Here is a 21,585-nt window from a genome sequence, read left to right on the forward strand (position 1 = left end):
GGGTACAGAGGGGATTCTAATGTTAGACAAGTCATTTCACTCATCCTGAGATGCAATGGAGCGAATCCCTGGCAACTTCTAAAGGATTAATAACTCCCTTTCTCTGAAAAAGCTATACAAGAGAGCTGGATTTCTGGACAAGGAAACAGCTGCCAAAATAATTGGTTTAAATCCTGTTAATTAAAGCTCAATGCAAGATTCAAACCAAGGCAGGCAAAGCACACAGCCATATTCTTGTTTACCCATTAACATAATAAAGTGGACTTAAAGGCATTTGGGGATGAAGAGAGAAAACGTTCAAAGGGGCACACTGGGATTAATGGTAAGAGATAGACAAGGAACACTGAGATGGAATATCATGAAAACCTTTCTGACATTGAGATGTATTAGGCTGTAGAAGACTCTCTCAAGGAAAGTGGAAGAAATCCTTTGACTTGGCACACAAAATTAGACTGAATAAAATACTAGACAATGTATTGTATGGAACCGTCCTGCATTGGCAGAAGATTGAATGCATGATGATTATGGATTATTCATTTTGATAACACCTCTATGATAGGTAGACACTTTACCGGCAGGTATGAAAACAATGCCCCTGCCCCCCAAAGCTCAAACTATACAGGGATGGATTGCAGACCATTTAGCCAAGAGCCTGGCAGGTGGGAAGGGAAACAGGGCCAAAACTGCCCCAAGAGAGCACATTAGGAGTCATGACACCTTCCAGAATTCCAAGTGGAAGGCACAATCTGCATCATCCCTTGGGATGATGAAGTGTGCTCCCTTTTCCATACCCAGCCAGCTCCATTGGCCACTGTGGAGGGAGGGGTAAACGTAGGGCTGTTTCCATACTCCCTACCCATTTTAAGGAGATTAGCACTGGGAGGAAAGAGCAGTCTTCTGCGCGCAGGGTCTGCAAATGCCTATGGTCCTTGGCCTGTAATGTTGGGATGGGACTGGTAAGCAATAAAGAGCAATTACTGAGCCGTAATACACAGCCTGTCTTGTTAATTCCAGAATTTTCATATCAATATTTTCTGTTTTATTTATATATTATTTATAGCTATTTGATGAACTGCCATCAGTTAGATAACACTTCTCTTTGAGGGGTCCTGGAGTGAACAGGAAGAGCTATGTAACAGCTCTTTTCCTTTTCTGTCTTCTATGATTATTTTTGTTGATGTTGTTTATAGAGCTGGACAAATAATTTGTGAGTATTCATGAATATACAGGCAACATTTTTCAAACAAAATATTTTGAATTATTTTGCCCGCTTTAAACTAGGTGAATAATTGGGAAACAGAAACCTCTTCGTTTATTGGAAACGTATCATTAAATGTGTTGCAGCCATTATCTCACAGATGCTTATTTGAAGAGTTTTAATGGTATGGATGAAAGTGTGTAGTACACAGAAAGAAGTGGGAGAAAGGAAACAGTGGTGACAGATTTCTTGTTTTTTATAGAGTGACTAACCTGTCATTGGAAAGCTGATTAGTTACTGATGGAATGATCTCTGGCAAGGAAGCAGGTCAACCATACAGATATTAATGAGACAGAAGACATGCCAGGATTGGATGAGATTCACATACCTACACAGAAGAGTTAGCTGCTGAGCCACAGGTGTTATGTATTCAGTGCCTGGGGCAATGGTTATACACACAGTTCTACCAGCATCACCAGGAGAAAAGTCTGACAATGCATTTGGTTATTTTTCCTATGTCATATAGATTCAAAACACTATATGAAAGAACAGCAGAATGGCAACATTGTCAGTAATTGTTTATTACCATGTGTTGGTCAATCTGAAGGCCAGGTTGAACAAAAATACCCTGAAAGCCCCTAACCCTGCAACTGTTTCCACTTCCACTCTCGCTTTTGGAAATCTTGGCCTCTCCCCATGATGTCCTTCCACCAGCCAGCTCAGCAACCAGGCTAACTTCTCATCTGCAGAAGAGTTGGGACTGAATCACCTGTGCTGGATGAGAACGAGAGATTAGCTTCAAAAATGTTTCAGACCTGTACAGTCACCAACATTTTCTAAGCATATTTAGTGACTGAAACACATAGTACATATTATCGGTTTAGGGACCCAGTGAGGAAACTAACAATTTGGTCTCAGAATAATATGCCTGTGACCTATGCGTTGAGTCTGCCTTTCCCATATTAAATCCCTGATAACAGGAATTTGTAAATCATCTGTAAAAGCCCATTCCTATGTGAAACTTGGATTGCAGCTCAGACGTAATGAACACGTTACAAATTTATTTTGAATCAATTTCCCATTTTTAAGTTAAAAATTACTACAGTCGTCACTGAGTCCCTAGGGGATGGCTGCTGATAGCAAGCACTTCTGAGCAGGAACCAAGAAAGGGGCTCCTCTTCTCCCTCTTGGCCCCACACCAGGCCCCTGTTACCTCCTCTTGGGCTTGTGGAAGGATGACAGGACTGGGAGACTGGTCTCCATGACACCACTGCTCTTCTTCTCCCTCCCAGCCCAGGGAGGCACTAGCGGCACCTCCCCTCCTAAAACTGTCTTCCTCCTCCTCTCACTCATGGACTTGTGAAAGGATTGGAGGACTTAGCCTGCCATTCGTGTGGCCTCATTCTCTCCTAATCCTGCAGGAGAGTCAGGAGGCTTTGCTCCCTTCGTCTCAAAGCCTCCTGAGTTGTCAGGTGGGGGAGGGGTGTCTCCACTACAATTACTTGACCCCAGTGACAGGGCAGGGATGAGAGGAGTGAGTGACGCTCCTTCCATGCCCCTGCATGGCTTAGGAGAATTCTTTGTGGCCTAATGGGACACTGCAATATGTTACTGCTCCTTCCCTACCCAGGCTGAGTCTACAATGACCCTGGGGCATTGTGGTAGAGTCCAAAGGCCTAAATTGGGATTTGGACCCCATGATGTTAGGAACTGTACCAAGAGATGGCAGGACACAGTCCATCCCTAGATGAATTTACAATCTAATTTGAAACAGGACAAAAGTGAGCATGACAAACAATAGGAAGGAAGGGGAATGGGCAGTTGAGGGTCATAAAACTAATATCACATGGCTACATAAGAGATAGTTATTGCAAAGCTCAATGGTTCCAAACGATATAAAAAAATCAGATACATATCACCATGCCTGTCCCTCAACCTAGCCACAACTGGATGGCTGATTTCTTGGAGCTGTCGCAGTAGAAGTTGGATCTGAGGAGGGATTTGAAGGAGAGAGTGTTGTGGCTTTATGGATTAACAGGAGCATGAAAGAAGGAAGCAAGGTTGACATTTATGGAAGAAGCTGTCACTGGGGAGCTCAAGGCCTGCATCCACATGATAGGGGAGGCTATGAAGGGCCCCGTGGATGGGGGTGTTAACACCTTTTAAGGCCAGAAGAGACCATTATGATAATCTAATTTACCTCTTGTGTAGAACAGGCCACAGACTCACCCACTGATTACTGCATCTAGCCCAAAAACTAATGGTTGAGCTAGATCACATCTTTTGGAAAAGTATCTTATCTTATTCAAAAGACTCTAAGTGATGGAGAATCCGCCAACTTCCCCTGATAAATTCCAGTGGTTACTTACTGCCTGTTAATTTACATATTATGTCCATTTCAAACTTTTCTGACTTCAGCTTCTAAGTAGTTACTACTGCAGCTTCCTAGCCTCATGCAGCTACTGATGGAGAAGCCCCCTCAGGAAACAAAGGGAACCCCCTCATCACTCAGTATGATGGATTAACCCTTCAGAGAGAGAACAGACAGCAAAGCCACATGAGTCCTAAAGAGAAGGAAGGCCTCAATTCTGCAGGCAGATGTCCACAAATTATAAGACCAGCGCTAGTTTTAAAACCAATTGCTTCATGAAGGAAAAAGACTTTCTAGATCTAAACAGTGATGAAGAAACACAGGACTCCTCTCCCCCCAGAACCTTAAGCAAGCGCCATAACTATTCCTGTTGATGCAATCCAATTTATTAGAGTGCATCGCTGATACAAGGCCAGAACTTCACCATCTCAGAGATTCCTAAATGTTATATGATTAATAACTTCTTACTCCAACAAACTGCTGGTTTGCACTCTTCAACAAATCTCTTCCCTTTGCAAAGCTTGTTATCTGGGCTGATGTTTAGTGTGGAGGGTTACATCCTGCTTGGCATTTCACCCAGGGGAAAAATTATGCTTCCAGTTTTGATATCATTTTAATGCAACTAAAAAGAAAAATCTGATTTTTTTAATTGAAGGTAGATCACATTTTAAGCATCACCAAAAAGGAAACGTTTTGTACCTTGCTTAGTGATTTATGACTATCCCCTTTGGAACAAATTCCTATTTATACATTCATTTATTGCGTCTCCTGGTGTCATATTTTTGGCAAAGTCACTGTACACTGTATAGTGTGTCCCAATTCTCCCTCCATCAGAAAACATTTAGCAGAACTGCCTTTTAATAATCATACTGCCTTTTAATTTTCTTGAATGGGGCTACAGCTCTTACCACTTTACTCAGCTTTTCCTTTGATTAATGGGAATGCATTTCTGCTTACGGTGAGCAGGGTTGAAAGCATTACAGGCTATAACAATTCCAATATATGGTTTCAAATGGAAAAACCCAAAGGGCTTAGCATGTATTGCTTTAAGATAGTATTATCCTTCAATCCATTCAGAATCGGTGGTGGGAAAGTGGACAAAAAAGAATCCTTGTCTTTAGTAAAAGCTTCTGTTAGAAATTATGCTGTTTAGATGGATTGACTTCCTTTGATCGGAGAGATATAGTATTTGGATAAGAACAGGAAAAAAAGAACATTCTGATGATAATGAGAATGGATAACTCTGCTTTCCCATTCTATTCCATCATAAACAAAATAACCTCAGAGTTAGGCATCACATATTTTATTAGCATTTTAAAGCACTTGGTTATCTGTATATTAAGTAACTGTAATAACATTCTGTAGGGTTGGCATCTGAGAGGAGTTCTGCATGGAAAAGCAACCTGATCTGCTGTTCTGCATTAGTCTCTCTTGAGATACCATTGCTCTGAATTCCACTAGGCATTTATGCAGAAAGAATTAATGGAAGATTAAAAAGTTATCTGATATTGAGCAACTAATTATTTGACCCCAAGCCTACAATGACATATCTATGGGCACTGACTTCAATGGAGCTCCATGCCTGCATAAGGGTCATCATTGGAGGATCAGGGCACTATTCAACAAATTTCAGCTCATTATCTATTTGTGACTTGAACACCAACAGATTATTAATTTCTCCAATATATTTGTTATTCAAAATGTGGTACAGTAAAGAATTATCATGAATAATTTTTGGTCGATAGCTCAACTGCAAGCCGTTCATTACAAACATTTGGTATTCTGATCTTGATGTGTTTTTACTGGACATACATTGACATATGGTGTCTCTCTGTTCCCTCATTGGATAAGTGTAACTCTTAAAATCAGATTTCCATTGTGAATGCTCATGCTAACAAATTTGGCAGTTGAGTGATTGCATGGAAGTTAGACTAGCCCTTTGACTGAAACATGACTGACAGACTTTCATTTTTTCTGTTATTAGGAGATGTGACTTTCTGAAGAACACATGTTCACTAACACTCAAACATTAATTCACTCATAGTTTGGGGGTAATCCCAATGTACACACCGTAGTCCAGGACCAATGGCACATGACAAATGTGATAAAATTTAGGTAGAATTATACAGAAGATTGTTACTTCCCAGTAATTGCATCTATAAACCTGAGACATTAAAACTATTGATTAAAAACTGAGTTGTAAAGTTGGACTGTCTTGGTAAAATAAATATTGGATTTTAGCAGCAGTTAAAGTACAAGACAGGATGGGGAGCTCACCAAATCTGGTGGTTGTCATCATAGGTCTGATGTTATAGCTACAGGAAGTAAATACATGGATATTCATAACCCCATAGCAAGTCAAACAAAATTGCAAGCACAACTTATAAGAGTTGAGTAGGGGCACACTTTTAGAACTCCCACCCCCATTCCTATAAAAGCTATCATCTCCACTTCACCAGAATGGAGAATGTGTGTGGACATAAAAGAAATTAGATCAGGGGGTTCTTCCACAAAACACGTGAAATAATTAGTGCAATTTGCTGAATAGTAGAAAATGTTAAAGACTTGTTTTAAATACCAAGTATAAACATTCATTTCTCTCTCTTTCCTAGAAGGAGCTGGTGTGACTCCTTCCCCTCTTCCTCAGCCGGAGGGAAGCTGGCTTCAGGAGTAGGATTTGTTTAGAGACAGGAAGTGGATGGGTGACGCTCAGCTGTGGAAGCCTCTCTTTCCCCATCACACTCCAACTACCAATGCATCAAGAGCCCCAGAAACTGCCCAGCCAAACACAAGCTCCTGCTTCCCCCCACTTTCAGATTCTCCTTTCTGGTGTGTCCTCACCTCACCAACTAAAGAGGAGGCTCAAACAACACTCAAGGCTGTGTCTTCAACCAAATAATTGTTGCTTAAGAGTGTTTCCTGGTACTTAATCCATGCTCCCCCTTTTCCTAATCACCCTGCTGCATAAAGTCTTGCATCACAATATAGCTCAGGGAACAAGGAGTTTTGAGTGGTGAGTCGACTGGTGGAAGTGTTCTCACTATTGTCAGTGGTTTCTGAAGCCCTGGTGACTACATTGCACAGTGGAGTACGAACACGTTCATGGAGCAGTGATTCAATTTTGAACACACCGAATAACTCTGCTTTTCCTGGTGAGTTTCCCAGACTAAAGGCTGCATTCTCAACGAGCCTGGGAGAGCTTTTGCTGCATTTCAGAGTGCAAGCTTGCACTGAACAGCTTGCCCAGTTGTAAAGCTATCTAAAATGTTTATCTATGTATGGTTTTTGGGAAGATATATATATATATATGATTGTCACTTTATTAATTACTTTCCTAAATAATTACAATCCCATGTCTCTCCTCTTTTTTTAAAAAAAGCCAATGCGTAGCTTTCTAATTCTATCATGTAATGTACAATGTAATTCTAATATTAGCAAGCCCTTATTTCCACAACCTGGATTTTCCATACTTTTATCCCGTGGACTAGCAAAAAGCTGATTGCTAGACAACAATGAGCTCATCTCAAATGCTAATGCACCCAGTGCCAGGTGAACAAATTGTCTATTATTAGACTTCTTCATGCAGTCAGCGCTTTTGTTCCCTACTTCTCTGTCTTAACACCTGGTGTCGCAATGGATATCAACTTTCAGAACGTCATTTCCCATGAACAACAGAATATAAAATGTATTCGGGAATTGCTTATACAGAAAGTGATTAACTTTTGTAAAGGGAGCGTTGTCAAACCAAAAGGAAAAATGGGCAGGTAGTGGTAGAAATGGGGTAATTCTGAATATAAATCATAAATCTACATTGAGTCAATGGTGGAAAAAGTTAGACATCCAAATGCACTGGATGCATTTTGTGGTGTTAAAGAAAACACTAATAATTGTGATGAGAAATTAGTTTTTATTAATAGTAATAGGTTGGGGTTTTTTCCTCCAGTGAGTTTCACACAAATATAGAGTGTTTGACTAGTGTGTGAAAGTGTTGATGGGATTGTGTGGGTTGGGCATATGGAAAAGATATAACCCAAACCCAGCAGCTTTAAAAACACATATATAGATATATAAAAATATTGAGTAGTGTGATCCAAGTCCAAGTGTTCAAGAAAGAAATTATAATTAATAGGTCAGAAGGTACAAAATATGTGGAGGTTTGGTTTCTACTAAAACATTACAAGTTATTGCTGGTGGAATGATATCGCACTTAACAGAGAGCTTTGGTCTGATCTGATATGGCAAATTTTATGTCTGTTATAAGAAATAAGAGGCTGCTTTCAGCCTCCCTGACGTACATATTGGGAAAGTACCCTTAAAAGCCCTTAACTTGTGGTTAAAGCCTTCAAGTGGGGGTCAGGGTTCAATCCTTGCCTCTGCCACAGATGCCTGATATAACTGTGGATGAGTCATGCAATCCCTCTTATCTGATTCAGTTCCCCATTTAATACAAAGATAATAATCCTTCCTCTCCCCCCTACATACAAACACACATTTTTTCACCTGCTTTTTCTGTTTACATAGTTAACTCTTCAGGGCATGTCAGTCATTATGTATTTGTACAGTGCCTAGCACAATCTCAGTTGGGGCCTCTAGACATTACTGTAATACACATTAAATAATGAAGATAGCCAGGATTAGTGAAACCCAATACAGCTGGACGTTGTAACCAATTTAAAAATCAATTAGTGGATGCTCTGGCCTCTCTTACAATGGTGACTAACTTAACTAGACTGGAGTCCAGTGCATTGCTGTGAGCCAAATATGACCACTGCTTCATTTCACCTGGGTAGCTTGGGTGCAGCAGAGGCAGAATTTCTATCCTAGAGAGGTAGCAATGAACAGGACTCAAGTCTGTTTTGCCAAGTGTCAAGAGAACAAGAATTCTATCCAACTATCCAGAAGATTTATTATGTTTTCAAATAACTAGAAGACCCCCCACCATGCCTTTTTATATACACAAGTGCCTCAACTTCCCATTGCTGCATGAAACGCTGGAAAGAAATTATCTGGAGTCGGATTTCTGTAGAAAATCCGAGATTGTTTTGGCTGGGTTTAGATTTTATTGTTCTTGAGTTGGGATTTTGTTTAGAAAAGGTCTTGATAGTTTTATTATTAACATTTTGACGCTGAAGAATGCTACTTGACCATAATCAAATAACTATTGTACAAAGAAACATTGGAAAAATATTACTTATGACAAATAGCTGGCTGCAGTACGACTCCTATGGTGTTTCAAACACTAACTAATGGATTAGTTGGTTCAAGTGCACCTGCTAAGGCAAAAAGAACCACATAACGATCTAATGTTTTACACCAAATTTGAATGCAAGCATTTCATTTTGGGACTCTAGAAAGCTAGAGGGTTATTCGGCCATAGGATCTGCTATAATATTAGCAATACTTAGGGCTGTTCTTCAGTTTACTGTCTCAATACTGGGTTATGTCCAAACTCCACTGAGCACAGGAGTTCAGGGCGGAGGAGGAAATGTGACTTCACAAACCTCCAGTCTTGGCCAGAACTAGGCTTGGCCCTGGCATAAGTTAGAACCACCTCAGTGCTGTTCCAGTTTATGCCCCGTTGCCCCTGGCCAACCCCAGGGGCCATTCTTGCAACCAGAGATTGCTAATGCTCGGAGGTGCCCCACCCACTCCCCGGTTTTCCTCCAACTGGAAGGGGCAGTGTGGAACAATAACTATCAGCCATCTAGGAACCCTCTCACACTGAGACTCCTCCACTGGCTGCTTAAGCCAACTTTGCATTCATGTTGTGCTTTCAAAGAGACAGAAAGCAGCCATAGAAGGCTCAAGTGTCTGGCTAGCTATCTTCAAAACACTGAACAAAAAAAAAATCCATAAAGGACTTTTCCTCTGGGTCAAATTGGCAGAGACCCTAGGGGATTTTCACCTTCCTCTACAGCATGGATCACTTGCAGGTTTAAGCTAGTATAAATGGTAGATTCTCTGTAACTTGAAGTCTTTAAATCATGATTTGAGGACTTCAGCAACTCAGTCAGAGGTTAGGGGTCTATTGCAGGAATGAGTGGGTGAGGTTCTGTGACCTGCAATGTGCAGGAGGTCAGACTAGACAATCACAATGGTCCCTTCTGACCTTAATCAACTGGAACCTCCAACAGGAAACTGCTAGACTCCATTACTTTGCTCCATTGCAAAAATCTATCCAAAATGCAATCTATTAAGTGTGGTGACATTTATTCATAGAATTCCCACCACCAGCAAAAATGAGCAGATATAAATAGTCATAAAGTCATAATAGAAAAACAATAAAAGGAGAAACAAAGCAGCAGAAGTCCAAAAGAGGAAATATAAAGGGAGGGAGTTTGACTTATGTGGAGTAAGGGCACAATATTTCTTTGTTAACACTCTACTTGTCCTAGGATTTACATAATGCAAAAAGGTAAAGAAAGAAATCCATATGTATGCATTTGTTGCTTGCATGTCACACCATCTTGATGCTACACATCAGCTCACGTGGTTCTGGTTACAAGATTTACTTCCAATATTTGTTACCATGCACCAGACGGAACATGAACAGAAACAAGGCTGAAACTTATAACCTATCAAATTGTGCAGGACTACTCATTCAGTCGAGTCCTCCGAAACAGGTTTGATACGGTCCCTTGTATTAGATGGCCAGGCAAATCTTTCTTATAAGATCTTTTTATATGCTCTATATTCATTAATTTAGAAAGAAATTCCTGTCTCTGCTGTTGTATGATAAAATCACATGTCTGCTGTAAAATGGGTTCAGGGGGCTCATGAATCTGCCTTCGCCACCACAGATAAACAAATCTGGAACTCATTAGTCTTTGGATGGCAGTGTTTTGGCACACACTGGAAAAGGAGTTATCAAGACTAAATTCAGAGAGGTTGATATATGTATCTGCATCTCAAAATGTCTGTTAAACTGCCAACATGCTTCACGTAGTCCCTGTGAGGTTTGTATTTTTTCCTGCATTGTTTAAGCTGTCAAATGTTAATGTGTTCCTGGCTTAATTTATTACACTGATATGACAAGTTATGAGCAAATGTATTCTTGTTTACTACTGTTAATATTTTGGTTACAGTCATTAAGAGCATTTTTAAGATTAGTCTTTTTTGTTATTTTACATGGTAGAAAAAAAGAAGCAAAATCTTTACAAAAAAGGTTTCCCATTGACACTACCCAATACTTTAAACTGGAACATTATTACATTAACCATCAATGGCATCATCACAGGTCAGAATGAATCTTAATGAAGATGTTTGCTATAGTCTGCCTGATGCATGAACCATCCCATAACTCCTGGGATCTCAGTTAGTTACAAGGGATTGATGTTTGCCATTAAGTGAAAATCCAGCATGCAGTCTTCTGTGAATTGACTTACTTTCATCATTCGTGGGAAATGGGGAGTCTTATGGCCCTAAAAAATCGATGAATCTATAAGTATCCACTGAGACCACTTATTCTGACCTGCATAACTGAGGCGATTCCTGCATCCAGCCCAATAACCTGTAACTGAACTAGAGGTTCTCAGACAATGCAGTTCTCATGTCTATTAACAGGGTGTCCATATTATAATATGAATGACCCAACAGCTAGAGGCAATAGAGCAATTCCTACGCTCCAGTGAAAGTACATGAGCCGCAAAATATACCGTGATGTACTCCCCTGTGTCTGTGTCCTGTTGTCCTCTGCTAAAATACATGAACAACATATTCCTGAGTAACAGTTCTCTCTACTAACTGAGTTACTGGAGACATTCATTTAGCAGACCAAGTAAAGGTCTTTGTATGGGAGAGTCACTCATCCTCATTTCAAATGACGATCCTTCCTTTTCATGTCGTTAGACACATATGGGCAAAGAACATCGGAACCTCTTCGGCAACAGGTTTCATCAGTCATTACATCAGTAAGGCCTAAAGCTGAGGTGATACCATCTGCCAGATCAGATATCTTTAGGGAACTGGTTTCTACAAAATATCCACATCAACCCTGTGATAAATTAGACTTTGGTTAGGATCACCTTCAGTCTTTAACTCTTACAAGCTCTAACAAAATGCTAGGAACAGAGGGGGTCAGATTCACTGATGTGACCCTTCAGGTGAATTCTGCATTTTCAGTAATGTATTGAATCCTGGAATGTCACCAAATACTTTACCCCTTCTACCTGCTTAGCAGGACACAGAATGTCTTTACCCACCTAAAGCAATGTGACAACTCAAGCACGCATTTCATCAGGTTGTCAATTACACAGGGTGATGTAACAGAACATAACAGTCACAAATCACATTATTTCACAAACATAAGAACAGAGCTGGGCAGAGAATGGGGTTTCCCTTTTGCAGAGCATTTCCATATTTTGAAAATGTGTTTCATTCCCATTTGGAATGCAAAGGGGAAAAAATTGATATTCTCTGTGGCACAGAAATCTAAAAAAAAGTTACTTTTGAAAAATCAAAAACGGTTTGTTACCACAATTTCTAAATTAAATCCTGCCTGGCGGGCTGAAATGGAGCTAGGGGCCTGGAAGCCCTAAGGGGTCCAGGCTAGCTCGGAGCCTCACAGCTAATGCTGTCAGGGCCTCCATGCCCCCAGCTCTCTGTCAGCCCTGAAGCCCTGTTTCTGCATCCCCGCTTGGTGAGCTTCAAAGGAGTCAGAGACTTTGGATGCCCCAGGGCACTGTGTTCCCTCCCTCTCCCCCACCTCCAAAGCAGCCAGCTAGCCCAAGAGTCAGGGAGCCCAAGGTTGCCCAACTCCACAGTAGTCTGCATGTCCTGCTCCCCTTGAGCCAAGGACCCTGTAAGTCCCTGAGTCTAGGCAGTCCATCTGGCAGGCTAGGCCGGGGACTCTGGGATGGATTATAATATTTCCTCTCTCCCACTCTTCATTTGTCTTGTCTATTTAATGGCTTTGTGGCTTGGAAATTCTGCCCCATGACTAAACACTCCAAGACAGGGATTGCCTGTTTCTCTGTGTCTAGTGGTTGACACAATGAAGCCTAAGTCTGAGGTAAGGCCTTTAGGCACACTGCTTTGCACCTTACAATTATCATTTATTTATGAAGTGAATCTGTGTAATCACTGCCATTTACAGAGTCAGAAACTGAAGCTCAGAAAGGTTAACAGGTACGTTCAGAACCTGACTAGGACAGAGGCCTCTTCACACTGAAGCCAACGCCGGTGCCTCTAAACCACAGTGTGTCTGAGGGTACGTCTACACTTACCTGCCGGTTCGACGCGGAGAGTTCGACTTTTTGGAGTTCGAACTATCGCGTCTGATCTAGACGCGATAGTTCGAACTCCGGAAGCGCCGCGGTCGACTCCGGTACTCCACCTTGGCAGAAGGAGTTGGCGGCATCGACGGGGGAGCCGCGGAGTTCGACCCCGCCGCGTGTGGACGGGTGAGTTGTTCGAATTAGGGTACTTTGAATTCAGCTATGCTATTCACGTAGCTGAATTTGCGTACCCTAATTCGAACCCCCTTCTTAGTGTAGACCAGGCCTCAGAGAAGTCACTTCCTGATCTGAACTTGAGTTTCAGAGTTTTTTAAATGGAGGTGATGCTTACCTATATAGTCATGGGAAACAGCAGTGTCATGCCTCGTCTGATATATCTTAATGAGAGAGCATGGATAGAACAGCACACTAATGAAATTCACAAATCTACTTTTCTGGGAGGACCTACAAACACCATTCAGCACAGAGAAATAATGCAAAGGGACTTGGAGGTGCTTAGAAGCAGAGAGTGTAAAAATCAAAGTGCAGTGTGATAGATCTGGGGGAAAATATTCTGCAAACACAAACACTCAGTGTAGAAGGGAGGAACTTGGGAAACAATTACTTAGTGAGCCTACGAAGCATGGTTTGAAATGCAATATGGCTGTAGAAAGGACACGTCACAGAGCAGGAAGTTAATTCCCTCTCCCTCTGGCTTTCAACTGTGGGTACCACTTTACCAGAAAGATACTGACAATTGAGGAGCGCTCAGAACAAACATTATCAAGGGGCTCATAGGACTAACTCATATAGTGGCAGGGAGATAGATGGAATGACCTAAAAAGTAATTTCCCTCTATGATTTATGAAAATCACCAAGGTATTTTGGTATTTTCTGGTAAATTGTTACCTGTTCATGTGCAATATCAGAAATGCACAATATTTTTGTAACAGTGAAATGTCTTGCATGTCCCCACACACACACAAAACCCCCCAATACCTATAAATGTACATATCACAAGGATATTATGAAAGGCAGCTAACTGCTACAGCATGCCATGTCATTCTTATGTGCATCTGATTGCTCCTGCTGCTGCATCTGCTGCTTGAGGGGAAGCTGCTGTCTCAATATCTTGTGATATTCCTTAGGAACAACTGTCAGCTCAAGGGTCAAACATTCAAACTTAAACTACAAGAAAGAAGGATGCAGTGTTACTTCATACAGCCAGGTCACTTTGCATCTCTCACTGCACCTTCATTTCCAAAGTCCTTTTTGGAATGCACAGAAATAACTTCACACACACCCCACCGAAATGCAGCCAACCTGGTGGAGAGCATGACAACTGCAAACCAGCGAGCAAAGATGCTGTATAACTGTTTAGGTTTAAGGAGTGAAATATCTGTGTTCATTAATGGCCACAGGTTCTTATGAACCCAGTTCTGTTCTATTTAGTGCCTTCAGTAGCACAGCACCTTAACCAGTGCCACAGTGTGGGGGTAAGTACTGTCTCCACATGAAGCATGCCACCTATTAAACTATCAACCATTATTCCCCATGGCAGCTCCTTGGTAAACTACTAACCAGATGTAACCCCATCTAAGTTCATGATGAGAAAATTGATGAGAACCTGTCCTGAGGTATGGCTGGATGTAGCCTTAACAGCAACAAAGTCAATAACAGCAACAGATATAAGAATTGGAAAGGAGACAGAAAGTGCACTGCACCCCTCCCCATTTCCTCCTCATTACTAGGATCCTACCAAATTCCCGATCCATTTTGGTCAATTTCATGGTAATTTGATTTTTAAAATGATAAATTTCATTATTTCAGCTATTTAAATCTGAAATTTCACATTGTTGTAATGGTGAGGGTCCTGACCCAAAAAGGAGTTGTAGGGGGGGGGTCACAAAGTTATTGCGGTCGTGCTATTCTTACTTCTGTGCTGTGCTGGCAGTGGCTCTGCCTTCAGAGCTGGGCATCTGGAGAGCGGTGGCTGCTGATCAGGAGCCCAGTTCTGAAAGCACAGCCGCCGCCAGCAGCAGTGCAGAAGTAAGGATGGGATGAGATGGTATTGCTACCCTGACTTCTGTGCTGCTGCCTTCAGAGCTGGGCACCTGGCCGACAGCCGCCGCTCTCTGGCTGCCCAGCTCTGAAGGCAGCAACACAGAAGTAAGGGCGGCATGGTATGGTGTTGCCACTCTTACTTCAGAACTGCTGTTGGCAGAGTGCTGCCTTCAGAGCTGGGCACCCGGCCAACACCCGCCACTCTCTGGCCACGCAGCTCTGAAGGCAGCACAGACGTAAGAGTGGCAATACCACGACCCTCAAAAATAACCTTGTGACCCCCCTGCAACTCCCTTTTGGATCAGGACCCCCAATTTGAGAAACGCTGGTCTCCCGCATTAAATCTGTATAGCATAGAGTAAAAGCACTCAAAAGACCAGATTTCACGTCGAGGGACCAGATTTTACGGTCTGTGATGCATTTTTCGTGGCCGTGAATTTGGTAGGGCCCTGCTCATTCTTCTGGTAGAGATGCCCAGACTCTACAGGTATCTCTGGTTAATTTTAGATTCCAAGGATTCTGGATATGCAAGTAGAGACAGAGCAGTATGGAGCTTAGTGCACATGAATTATGGTGATGGGGAGTAGCCAAGCCACATATATGTACTACAACCCCTAAGTGTTACATTAGCATCTCTTTAGTCTATTACAAGTCATTCAACTTCCGATCCAAGAGATTTCAAAGAATCTGCTAGTGATCTTTAACACAGCTTGTTTGATTTTATTTTTTATTTGTTTATTGCTGCCTCTGACAGAATCCTAGGATAACAATCCATGGCCAAGAATCTCACACCGAGGCACGATCACCAGTCACATCTGACGCACCTTAAAGGAGCCCAGTTTTCAGAGAGTGGAGGTTGCAGCACTTCCTAACAATCAGGCCCCTTAGGGAGTGTAGACGAGTGGACTCACCCCTGCAGCACCTCCTGCTGGTGACTTCTGGGAATTAGCTCGATTCAGCTCTGGAGCACCCTCTGCAGGCCGGTGATCCACCTGTCCTCTGGTCCCCGTGTCCCTCCCTGGACCCGGTGCCCTTTTACATGGGGTGCTGCCCCCTGGCAGTAACCCCTTTCTCTCAGGGTCTCCCCTCCCAGGGGAACCCCCACCCACTATCCCCACCTTGCCTCAGTATACGGCTACTGCCAGTCATTGTCTAGCCCCATGTCCTGGGGCAGACTGCAGTATTAGCCTACTCATCACTGGCAAGGTTGGGTTTGGACCTGCTGCCTTGGCCTACTCCTGGGCTGCCCTCAGCAACCCCCAGTACCTATTGGCCCACTGCTAGGCTGCAGCCTGGGGCTTTCCAGACTGGAGCTCCCCAGCTCCTCAGCCTTTCCCCAGCCCTGCTTCACTCAGGTACCTTGGGTCTAGCTCCCTGCAGCCCTTCTCCCTCTACAGGCAGAGGGAGACTAACTGGGCCTCTGGCTCACAGCCTCTTATAGGGGCCAGCTGGGCCTGTTTGGAGCATGGCCACAGCTGAGCCTACTTTCCCCAATCAGCCCAGGCTTCTTGCCCCAGCCACAGCCCTCTCCTGAGCTGTTTTAAGCCCTTCAGGGCAGGAGCAGGGGTCCACCCTGCTACAGGGAGTCTCACATTGGGCACCCAACACCAATAGTCAGTTTAGAAAAATCCAAGCCCCTCAGAGCTCTCAGCCTTTGCTTGTCCTGAACATTATTTCTTCCTTGTCCCTGTAAAATATGCATTTGCTCTTTTGCATCTTTCCCCAAAATTTCTCTTCAGTGAACAGGGCTGCAAATGATATTTTAGGGTTTTTTCCCTTCTCTTTCTGATAAAGAATGTGATGGGGATGCCACAACACAGCATCATGCTCTCAAGTGAGAAACAAGATCCAGCAGTAGATGAAAACTTAAAACTCCTGCCTGCATCCAAATGTATCTTTTAATCACTAATAATGAGGTACAAAGAAGCTGAATTGTCTCCAAACAGCTGTTTTTCCACTATTCACTGGCTTTCTTATGAAGACTTTTAGATCGACCTCCTCTGTTGTTCCCCATCATGTTGTTGGCTCTTTCAGATGGCCTAAACTATACATTATCATTTTTACTATGGTCAGTTTATTTTCATTAAGATTAACAGTTCTGACTGAAATGTCGTCTCTCCGCAATCTTCCAGACATCGTTGTATACATTTATACCTCCCCTTTCAACCCTCCTTGGTCTACTCTGAATTTAAGACCAAATTCTCTGTTGGTATAAGCCACCACACTGAGGCCAATGGAATTGCACTTACTTACACCAGTCAAAAATTTGGCTAATCACATGCAGACATGTTGGATCTTTCTCACCTTCTTTGCTTTGCTTCAGCATGAGCATCTTGAAACATGGACAGCCCTGTTTTCCAGTTAGGGGATGAGGCAACCAGTCTACAAACCTGCTTTTTTGCCTACCCATGAAAAGTACCATTCTCCTCTAAACAACCTAGGATACATCATTGTTATAATTTTCACTTCACCATTATGTTCCAAATAAGACCACAATGCTGGAATTCCTTCTGTCTACATATGCCTTTCTCCTCTATTTTCTTTGTCATGCTTTTTTGATGTTTTAATTTTCTGGGGTTTCCCCTCATCTCTCTCTTCCTCCCGCATCCTCTCCCAATTTATATTCGGAGTGTAAGCCAATAAAGTACTTACGTAAACGTATACAGGAAATAGACCTTTTTCTTTCAATGTTTGCTTATTCCACCTTGAATGGCTGGGATGTGTATAAAGCCATAAAAGTCCATTGTTTCATATTGGTAGTGAAGTCGGTGCTAATGGGTACGTATCAGCCTGCACTGGAAATACAGCACCTCTCTAACAAGTTGTCAATCTTAATTAAGACATCAACATGTCAAATTAAGAAGGTACTGCTGCACGGTCTATTGCTGAACTGCATGTCAGGTGAAATAAGCACTAATTATACACTTAGCCAAATATACCCATTCAGTATTACTTCAAAACTAAGGTCACCGAGTTATTACGAAGTGGTAGTTTACACAATTTTAGATTCCACCAAGTGGCAGGTGGCCTTACAAATATGCAACCCAGCATGTTTTGTTTGGTCCCCACAGCTGTGCTGCCAATCAGTTAAGGATGGCTGCGAGTAAATGCTAATTAGCTTCTGTTGATCTGCATATTCCAGCAGCCTCCCAGGATTCCCATTTTGATATGCAAGATTGCCAGTTGGGTATGTGATTGAATTAAGAACCAAGAAAAGATTTTATCTTCCATGCCGGAAAATGTGGGTCTGAATCCCCAACAGAGGCTGTTATCACTCTGATTTATGTTTGGCAGTTCCTGTCATCATAGTGGTAGCAAAGGCTCAGTGCTAGAGGGTGCTGCCTTCCTTCTTATGAAGGCAAAAGAACCTCCTAGCCCTATTACGAGTTAACATTCTTACCATCTGGTATCTGATCCATCCCTGGCATTTCCATTTGCGAGGATTCTGCATGTCTGCTTCCCCAGTCCCAGCAGATGCTATCATTTAGGTTGAATGGGCCTTGAAAAAAAAATATGACCAGACAAAATATAAATTCTACTAGGGCAGAAAGATTTTGGGGTTTTTGCCATGGTGGCATGAAGAAAATGAGAGTCCGAGGGTCCTTGGTATCCTGTTAATAGTAGGCTAAGTTTGCTAGGCCTACAAAGAAAGGAAATGGTTAGAAAATTATACTACTGGAACCAGTGTATTTAGATTTTGCACCTGTGCTTCACCAGGGAAAAATAATGATCTCACTAGATAAACATTACAATAACAATTTTCAAAAATTTTCCTTGGCTCTGGTATTAGCAAGTTCTGGTTCCCTGCAGTGATGAAACAATATTTCTTGGAAACCACTCACAGACTATGATAGCAAAATAAAATTTGTGTCATCTTTTAGATTTTTTTTTTTAATGACCCAGATCAGACACTGCAGGAAAAAATGATTATTTAAGCCTGGCGCCAAGTTTGTGTATGTTTTTATCATATTGTTTCTTACGTTTAAAAAAGCATAAATCAAAAAAGGTTGGCTTCAGACCAATGGAACATTTTATGCTGCTTTCAAAATGCCAAGGAACAGATCTTCCGTAGGGATTTAATGTTATTTTTTTTAAATGATGCCATTCTCCCATTCATGAAGCTTGTCAGCACCCTGCTCTAAGCAAGACACCTAAGTAAATGAACATTAGTACTTTAACAGAGTTCACAGAGGAAATTAATATGTAAGTGACTTCATTTCAGTCTTCAGTAGCACATTTAATAGACAAGAGCCCAAAAATGTGGTAACAATAAATACCACATTAAAAGGCACCTGGAAAGAGACTATTCCCCCCCTTACACAGTTGAAGACAGTGAAAACTTCACTCTCTTTTAGAAGATATTAATAAGCACCAAGATACAGTACTCTATTATATAATAAAATGTGTGCCAGGCACAATAAAATAAGATATAAAGGGCTCTATTCATGGAGCTATAATGAATAATACACTCATGTCAAATATATATTAAAATAAAAGCTACCTGCCCATGAATCCTAAGTCCAAACATGATGTAGGAAGTCTGTTTTTTCCTCACACACTCTTTATAAATGCAAATGCAGTCCTGGGGCTCATTCTTTAAGGAGAAAAAGGTTTTGGAATTTGGAGTGAGATGAAAAAAAAATCAGAACGTCTCCTTTGGATCAAAGAACAATCTTTAATAAGAGAAGAAAAAGAACCTTAGCTGTAATTCCCTCTGCTGATAGGAAATTACGTCAGTGACAAAACCCATAGTATTTTTGTGAATTACATGGATATTTTTAAAGATCAGGGAGTTAATTCATAAATGAAGCCTAGAGCTCCGAAGCCTGAAAATACCTAAAATTGAATTCCATCCAGCTAGGTTTCTATACGATGCCTATATCATCATCTAAGGCCCAGTTCAGCAAGGCACTCAAGCACATGCTTACCTTTAACCATGTGCTTAATTCCCATTGAAGGTAATAAGAATTAAACATGCATATTCACTTTCCTGAACTGAGGCCTAAGTGTTTTCCAGAGTTATTAAGCATGCCACGTTATATTTCTCTCTATCTGCGAGCCAGACAGCAGGGACTCAGCTTAGTTTGTTTTTTGTCTGGCTCTTATTTTTGCAGTGAGACTGTAGGAATACCTGTCAAAGAAGTGGTGTTTGCATTTTTTACTCTTTAGGTGCTGAGAATCACAGATGCTCTGATCTTACCTGGGAGAGAGAGTCTCAGGCTTGTGGGCGAGGGACTGAGAAAGCTCCACCTCCTGCCCCCAGGGTTTCACTCTGAGGTTGGCAGCCCTGTTGTCTCCCTGGAGTATTGCTGTCATGGGAGGCCATGATAACATGGGTGAGACAATCCCTCTGGTAACATGGGTCTTCAAAGATGAGAACTGAAATCTTGAATTTAATCAGCAGTCAATGCAGTGCCTGTGAAGAGAATGGAGTAATGTCAGAGGCAACGTCTCTCAGTAGCATGAATTGCTGCTAATAGGATGCTGTGCTCTGAACTAATTGAACCTTTTTAATGTTGGGGGTTTCACGCACAGATACAGGGAAATACAATAATCAACAGCGGTTCTTCAACAGAAGCTCATTATTTAAGATAGCAACTTCATCCTTCACCATCCAGTGGAAGTTATACAAAGCAATGAGAATTGATTTTACAAAGAAAAACAAAGGCTCTTTTGATCTTCACCCCATAAGCTATGAATTCATTTAGTGTTATACAAGTAGCTCAACAACTAAATGTTGTGCCCTTTGTAAGCAAGAAGACATTGCATTAAGTATTGATTTTTAACCCATTTTTGGTTACTTGATAATTATTTTAATATTTAAACAGTCCTTTTAATCAAAGGTTTTTAAAGTGCTTTATAACCACTATGTTTCATAACACACACAGCCCCCATGATGTAGGCAACTACTACACCCATTTTCCAGATGGGTAAACTGAAAGAGGGGGAAGTTGAATGCAATTTGATCAAATTCATACAGGAAGTTAGTGGAATTGTTGGGCCTAGAACACAGGAATCTAGTCCTCGGCTCCAGAGTCTTCATTAATTATATCCTATAGACTAATTCTCTTCTGTTTTGAATCCATCCATGAAAGTTACTCTATGTCTGCCCTCTTGATTTCTTGGGATGTAGGCTCAGGGACATCTTAAGTACCTTTAATGTCAGTTTAGCTCTTTCATATACTGAAAATAAGTGAAGCATATACAGATACAACTTCTTTAGCTCGTAATGTCCTTGGTTTTTTGGTTTTGGTTTTTTTTTTTTGTTAGAATTGATGTAATAAATAGCCCTAAGTGGTGTGCATGTTACAGACTAATTGTGAATGTCATTGATTTTATTATTAGATGACCTAACAACAAATAGAGTTAACAATTTTAGGATACAGAATTTTGAAAAAAAATCATTCTCCTATTCTTCTCTTCCACTAAATGAACTGCTGGAATTCTCAATACCTGTTGCAGAGGGGCTGAGGTGGGAAAAAAATCAATAAATTAGTTACTACACCTCTATCCCGATATAACATGACCCTATATAACACAAATTCAGATATAACCTGGTAAAGCAGCGGGGAGCCCCGGGCCCTTTAAAGCGCCACCTGAGCCCCGCTGCTTTACTGCGTTATATCCGAATTCGTGTGGAGCCCTGGGCCCTTTAAATCACCGCGTGAGCCCTGCTGCTGGAGCTCCGGTGGTGATTTAAAGGGCCCGGGGCTCCTCGCAGTGGCTGGAGATCCGGG

At 41.7% G+C, this 21,585-nt stretch overlaps 1 long non-coding RNA gene across 2 annotated transcripts in view; it reads right to left on the reverse strand.

Annotated features, from left to right (window-relative positions):
• Nucleotides 1–1,797: 1,797 nt before the first annotated feature.
• LOC123376608 overlaps nt 1,798–21,585 on the reverse strand; it is a 52,748-nt gene continuing 32,960 nt past the window's right edge. For both annotated transcript variants that reach the window (XR_006581848.1, XR_006581847.1), the window contains 3 exons: nt 20,049–20,264; nt 18,249–18,347; nt 1,798–1,972 (listed from right to left, as the gene is read on the reverse strand). This is a non-coding gene — a long non-coding RNA (uncharacterized LOC123376608). The remainder of the gene's footprint in view (nt 1,973–18,248; nt 18,348–20,048; nt 20,265–21,585) is intronic.

The sequence above is a fragment of the Mauremys mutica genome, chromosome 8, assembly GCF_020497125.1.
Source record: "Mauremys mutica isolate MM-2020 ecotype Southern chromosome 8, ASM2049712v1, whole genome shotgun sequence".
Classification (NCBI taxonomy): Eukaryota; Metazoa; Chordata; order Testudines; family Geoemydidae; genus Mauremys; species Mauremys mutica.